The sequence below is a fragment of the Corvus brachyrhynchos genome, unplaced genomic scaffold, assembly GCF_000691975.1.
Source record: "Corvus brachyrhynchos isolate BGI_N302 unplaced genomic scaffold, ASM69197v1 scaffold209, whole genome shotgun sequence".
NCBI classification, from domain to species: Eukaryota; Metazoa; Chordata; class Aves; order Passeriformes; family Corvidae; genus Corvus; species Corvus brachyrhynchos.
The window spans coordinates 2512218-2519805 of NW_008246056.1; positions in this window are offsets into that span (position 1 = coordinate 2512218).

Consider the following 7588-nt stretch of genomic DNA (forward strand, 5'->3'; position numbering starts at 1 on the left):
TGCTGAACACATGCACGTGCTCATCTTTAAATAGATGAGTGGTTCCTGGAAACTTCTCCAGCACTGGCCTTTGCTAATACCACATACCCGGTAGCCAGAGGAGAGACAGATGCAAAGCTCCAGTCATATTAGGCAATTAGCTAAGTATTTGTGTGTGAAATTAACTTTAGGCAGATGGGAAGCTGAAAAATCAGGGTCTAAGCCAAATATGTTTAGATTCTAACCAGACTCTGAGTACAAACACATAAAGTCACTTGGGTGGGTATCTGCAGGGTTAGCATTGTTGGTGTGTGGCACTTTGTGGGCCGGGCTTGGAGAACTTGGGAAACGATCCTGCTACAAATGGGGTGGCAGAGACAGCTCTAGAGGGGCTGACTCATTTGTTTCATGCAGTCTCCAAAAGTGCATCTCACTTGGATGTAACTATTGGAAATAACTGGTTTAATACACATGAAAAAATAATGTTCCCTTTTCCTTTTTCCCTTTTCCTTATTCTTTTCCTCTGCCCTTCTCCCTTTTAGCTCCTGTGAAGTATTTGTTCTGTTCTAGGGATAGAAACAAGATTGTTGTTCCCCAGTACGGCTGCTAGATGCAACTCAAAATAACTGTCTGGGAACTGCATGGAGCACTCCCCACCCCTCACTTCTCCATGAGATCCTTGAATTGTATGACTTTGCTTCTGACACAGATTGGCTCATGCCACTTGCCCGGTCACACAGTTTCCTCTGAAGCTCTTGAAAGCCACAGCTTTATAAGCAGGAGCACAGAAAGAAATGTTGCTTTATTTACTTGCCACCTCAGAGCATAACCCATGTGTGGCTGGTTTTGACCCCATCCCCTTCTCGCTCAGCCCCTCAGCTGCTGCTGTGCTCCCCACCCCATCTCTGCTGGTAGTGAGTGCAACTGTGTGACCCTAAGTTAGAGTGTGGATTAGCAGGTAGTTTGAAAAAATGGGTTAAACCCATCTTTGAGGGCAGGTGGGAGCAAGGAGTAACATTCCTCAATCTACTGAAGTGGAACAGAAACTGCTGCCAGCACTGGCACTGTCAGGAGTCCCCTGTGAGCTCTCAGCCCCACATGTTCCCCACTAACCTGCTGGAGGTTTCCTCCCCCTTCACTGGGCACCCTGCAGAGGCTGGAATTTTTGTAGCTGAGATAGGAAGGGATCCATCAAGCACACACAAATAGTCCTGGCAGAGCCCCAGTGTGACTGAACAGAAGTTACTGATCCTTTCACCCACCATCATACAGTGCAGGAAAAGTGTTCATAAAATCCCATCTTTTCCTCTCTGCCTGTTCTATACTGGAAGAGATGCCTTCCTCCTCACTTTTACTGGAGATTATAGTTTTGAGGAAGCCTGCTGGGCCATGACCACAGGGATGTGAGGATCAAGAGCTCCAGACATGATTCTGAGCACAGCATCCATTTCCCTAAGTTCCAGTGTATGAATATGCTCTGGGGAGTGACAGCTACTAAAACCCGTCCCCTCTGACCTTTTAAATACTTGTTTGGTTGCCACATGCACACTTGAGTCTGAGATTCAAGTAATAGCTGGGAAAATCTCCTAAAACGTCTCCTAACCCGTTTGGTAAGGAACATGGTGTCTGAGTGTTGTGAACACAGCCTTTTCAGGAAAAAAATGCTCAGAATTGATGACAGTTTTAGGTCCAGTTTTCTTAAGGCCCTTCATGTGTCTCCTTCTTGCTGTTTCATTCCCCTACACCCACAAGCATTAGTGATATTATGGTAAATATCACTTTACAACTATGCCTATCTAAAAAACAGGATTAAATAATGCGCTTAGACATGAATCTGAAATTTCCCCATTATAGCCATGTCCAGCCCTTTCAGAAAATCCTGCTTCGTAATAAGTTTTGTTTGAAATTCTAATCTTAGCTTAGAGATAGGATGACTTTGCAGGCGTCCAGAGATGTCATGCACTTAGAGGCTTCCACAGAGACACAAAGCTGATAAGCCATATTCGGATAGCGTGGGTGAACTCTTCCCTACATGAGCTGGCAGGACATCCATCAAACATGAAAGAGCAGAAACTGCAAACTAAGGGCATCTGTTACCCTGAACCAGCTCTTTTTTTCTCCTCCTGTTTCATGCAAGAGCAGCAGGACAAAAATAGTTTTTATCATCAGAATACATGTGACTAGTGCCCCTGGTCCAATGTAAGTTGCATAGTGAAGTTTGTTCATTACATACCTTTTCCTGGAGTTTATCCTAAGGCTCTGGGAAGAGCAACCCCAGTTTGGGGTTGTTTCCTTGCCTCTCCATGCCATAAGTTACAGGATGGTTGTAAATCAGTTTCTAGGTGGGTTGAACATGGCTACAGTGAGTCTCTAGCTGTGTTCCTAGAGTGTGGTGTCCGTTATGTTCTTCTCCTCTCTGGCTCACTGGCTTTTCCAGGGTTAAATTAAGATTGTGCCAGTGACAGAAGGGAGATGCCATTCTCAAATTCAGACCTTATCACGGAATATCTGGCAGCTCCAAGCCCTCAAATCTCAGATGCTGTGCTGGGACCTGAAGAAGCAGATGGCCCCAAACCTGAATAATTCAGCCACAGTACTCAGAGATTCTTAGACTCCAACCTTCCTGACTCTGACAAAGAAGTCTAATGGTCATATTGCTGAAAGAGTAAGGGCCTAATGTGGCTGGTAGAATAAAAACACATATAACCATTAAATAAGCAAGAATATGCTGCCTTGGGGCATCTGCGGCTGTGATCCTGAAGGGTGGTAGATCTGGACCATGTCATTTACACGGAGCTGCATTAGTTCCTTAGTTACATGGTTAAATATTTTACTGCACGTTGGAAGTGATATTTATGGATATAGCCCGAAAATCCTGAAGTAAATTAAAGGGAGAGTTAAGAAATGTCATGAGAATAGCTATGTGGAACTCTTTTGGGCAGTCCTAGCTGGGACTGTTCATTACTGACTTATACCTTTAATCCAAAGGTTGTATAACCATGTAATGTATTTATGTATAAAGCAGACTAATATACATACATGGGAATGAATGCAGTGGCCACTGAAATGTGCAGTGTGGTGTCGTGAGCTGAATGCTGCATTATTATACAGCAGTTCTTGGGATGAAAATCCCCATGTTCTATGACAAGCACGTGATGAATGACAATTACACCTAACAGAAACCAATTAAAAATATTTTTTAAATGACTGCTTGTTTATAGTGTTCAGAATGTGGTTTATTATATTAAAGAAATGAGCAGCCCCTGCCAGGAATGTCTGTTCTGTTTGCATGGGTAGTACCTAGCAGCAGACGAATGCTGTCAATAGTGAATAATTATTAGTAACTGTAGTAAATAGATTTTCTAAAAATCTCTCTTCTCTTGACAGAGTACACTTGGAAGCTTCTTAGCTTCATTCAAGCCAATGCTTTAAGCTGTCCTGCCAAGACAGCATCAGCAAGTTGCTAATTTGTACGAGTCAGAGAACTTCTGCTTCAGGACAGTTTTTTTGATAATTTGAATACCTGATAGTCTTTCCCCACAGTTCTGCACAGAGGTCAATTCTAGTGGAGAAAAAACAGAGCAGTAAAAAACCAATGTGGAAATGATTGGGATGTTTGCATGGCAATGAATAATTTGATTTACAGTTTTGTTTTCAGACTTTTCTTAGTAGTCTCTTAGTTTTGCCTCTGAAAGGATTTATTTCCAAAGAAACTAAGGAGTTCTTCACATGCCACCATGGAATTCATATCAGAGAATTTACATAACATATTTCGATTTTAAATAAGGCTTTCAAAAGATGCTACTTGAGGATACAAATATACTGAGTTAATTTTTGCTTTTAATCACAACTCATGGGAGAATCATTGCTCCAGAGAGGTTTTTACAAGTGGCGCTGTGGTTTCAGTGGATACTTTAGAGCTGATTTCGACTGGCAGTATCACACTGGGGACACGGGGTTATAGTGCTTCCAAGGGGAACATACTCCAGCTTCTGACACTGGGTAATGGAAATATGGTAATGAAAAGATGGCCCCTGCCCACAGCTTTTTTTATAAAGCTAGCTGTTGGCTCAAGTGCATTATATGTCTACTTATTTATTTGATAAAATACCTACAAATCTTGTGTAAAATGCTCACGTGAGGTTTCCTTCAGCTTATCATGATGCATTAGCAGAACTGTCTGTGAATGAATTAACATCTTTATACAATAAAACACAACAGTCCATTGCTTTGGGAAGCAAAAAGAGCACAACCAATTAAATAAAGCAATTCATTGTACAAGGAGTTTTTACTACTTGACCACATTCAAAATTGTATTTATATTTTAAGAAAACACAATTCAATATGATTGCTTTTTGCAGAGGTTTTACATATAATGAGATGCAAACTTCTTTGGGCCATATTCCTGTTGGTACTAACTGAGTTGCATGGAGGTGTACAAATTTATAGCAGAGGTGTTCTGCTAGTTTACACAAACCTAAAAGGGGCTTGACCAAGTGCTTGGGAAGCTTTGGAGAATATATTCTTTCAGCTGAATGATACAGTTGGGAAAAGCAGGCACACTCTTGCAAATAAAGAGCTTTTTCAGGTCTGCAGTGAGACTGGAACTTACAAACACTTGAGATACTTCTTGTGTGGATCACTTGGCCTAACAAAGCAGAGATCTCTCCCTGCAGACTTTGCCTTGCTTATGCCCCTGGCTTAACAGAGCTATCCCAAACTGCTCAGGGGAAGTGCCAGTGTTTCCCAGCATGATTAAGTTTGGGCTCAGTAAAGGTTGTATGGGATATTTCTAGTTTAGAAGAAGCAGGGATGAGCTGTTACGCGCTGTGATGAGTGTGATGAACGGCGACAGAACAGGAAGGTAGACTTTGATCTGTGCCAGCCATTAGACCCGGCTCAAGGAGTAGGAAAGTTACCCACGGGTTGTAAGCCAAAGGTTAAGAAACACTGCTGTGGCTCCACAAGCAGTTGCACAGCCAGTTTCTGTACTTTAAGGGGACCTGCAGGAAAGATGGGAAGGGACTCTGTGAGGGAGTGCAGTGCTAGGAGGAGGGGGAATGGCTTCACACTGACAGAGGGCAGGTTTAGATTGCATATGAGGAAGAAATTGTTCCCCATGAGGGTGGGGAGGCCCTGGCACAGGTTGCCCAGAGAAGCTGTGGCTGCCCCATCCCTGGCAGTGTCCAAGGCCAGGCTGGATGGGGCTCTGAGCAAGCTGGGATAGTGGAAGGTGTCCCTGCCCATGGCAGGGAGTGGAACAAGAGGAGCCTTAAGGTCCCTCCAAACCCAAACCATTCTGTGATTCTATGATTGGCAACAAGGGATCTACTCCTTCTACTTTGCTGTTTCTCTTTCAGAAACAGTTACCAGAAAAATGAATGCAGATGGGATGAGAAATTGTAGATACAAAAATGCTGCTAGCAAGGATTTTCTTGCTATTTTCTAAGTCCATGAGAGACTTTTCTCTCTCACAGAAGAGGTAGCAGAGTTATGTAAACAACCAAGCCACCTGCAACCTTGAAAAGTCTTGTTTATGGTATAGTAGAAAAATATTTTGACAATGGATGTTTTAGGATTTTAGCCAATCACCCCAAGGGGTGGCTGATCCTTTGTCCAATTAAATTATGAAGAAAAAAGTCTATAAAAGAGTTTGTAAAATAATTAAATAAATCAATCTTGCTGCACAATTCCTGCCTGTTCGATCTTCTCCTCCTCCTCCTCCCTATGGCTGTGGGACACGGTGATATACCGTAGGAACCAAGCCTGCGGTAATAAGAAATATTATTTAGGATCTACCAAAGAGATGACTTTCATCTGTCCATAGTTAATTTTACACATAGCCAGTGTCCACATTCAAAGCTCCTTTGCAAAAGGAAGAACTTCATAGTTCTGAAGCATAATATCACAATAATGAAAGCTTGCTTAGTTTAATGCTTAGAAAAACAAACCAACCCCAAACCATGATGCCACTAGAGTAAGTGTCCCCCTGAAGAGCAGGGGTGTTATGACAGAAAGACAGGAAAGGGGAAAGGAGAGTGAGTGCAGAGCTGTGTGAGAGAAGAAATGGGGCAGGGGGCATGGAGCTCAACTGGGAAGGAGTGGGAGGGAACAGGCAGAATGAGGAGCATCCTGAGATAAAGCAGGAGCCTCAGAGGGCTATGATGTAAGAAAATGGTGAAGAAAAAAGAGCAAGGAGTCTGTGGAAGAGAAGAAGGGCCTACCAGCAGAAGAGGCAGTGTGAAGAGTCAAAGATGCAAAATCTCCAGGCTAATGTTTCCTGTACTGTGCACATGCCACAGCCTTAGGAAACTGCTCCCAAGTGGGACACATTTTAGACCTTTACATGAAACCAAACCAAATTTGTTTCAAAGATTTCATCCCTTCTGCACCCTTTTCAGTAACAAAACAGCTGTGCAGCTATTGGAAACACCCTCCTCCTTTAGTGGGAAACACAAAAACTGTTCAGCCTAAGCCCTTGGTGAGTCTGTACCATCATATGGACAGCAGCTATAGCAGGAGATCTCCTGTGTCTGCAGCAGGAGGTTTATGTTCTCTTGTAAGATTTGTCTGTGTTGAATAGGATTAATTGCTTTAGAAATGAGATTGTGCTTTTAAACCTGCTGGGCAGCAGTGGGACATGCTGCAGTAGTCACCCAACACTTCATTCGTGGTGAATATAACACTGGGGCCAATATTCCTGCACTCCTCCCTCCAAACAACTGGAGCATGATGAGGTTCTCCTCACCACATCAGAGATTTTCTGTTCAATGTGTTCAAACAGCAGAGTTCACTTCTACAGGCGTGGGTGAGCAAAGATGCTTCTCACACCTGTAATGGCTCTGGGAAAAACCTAAGAGAAAAGAGGTGCTAATTATTGGCCCTCTTAAGTACTACAAGACACAATCCCAGGCCCGTGGCAACCCTTTAATGTGGTGGAAACGGGGATCTCACTGAAGTGGTTGGCACCACTTAAAATAAATCAGGATTGCATCGCCACCAGAGACACACAGATCAACAAAGCTTTTTGTACTTCATCTTTGTACCAAGTTTGACAGCAGGGAATCCAATTAGCTTTTCCCTGAAGACAATTAAATTAAATCAAGAATAATTTCGGCCTTTTGGCCGTGAAATTTGGATAACAATATGTGCTTCTGCTGCAGGCGTCTGCTTTTTAAAAATGTATTTTATTTGTATGACAAAGGTCAGCATAGGGAATTGATCCAGAAAAGAGCAAAAATTTTTTCACAGCGGTAGACAGGGAAATCACAGAAGTACTTCCCCTCATAAAATGTTCAAGACTGAGCTCTTTTGTTTAGTTGTGTCACACAGCTTTTATTTCCAATAATTCAGAGAAAATAAAAACCTCCAAAAACCAATTAAAAAAGATAAACCACTGTATCATTTTTACACTGCCAGACTAAACGTAATCCCAATTTCAAGTCCTACAACTTCTCCAAAATTAATTGCATTTTTGGGCATGAGGGGAGGGGGCAAATACTGTGCATTATGTTATTTTAATGACACTAAAAATACGCTTAAGTGCGCTTAAGTCTTCCTAAATTTTTTAGCAGTAGGTGAGTAAGAATGACCTTGAGTATTACCAGTG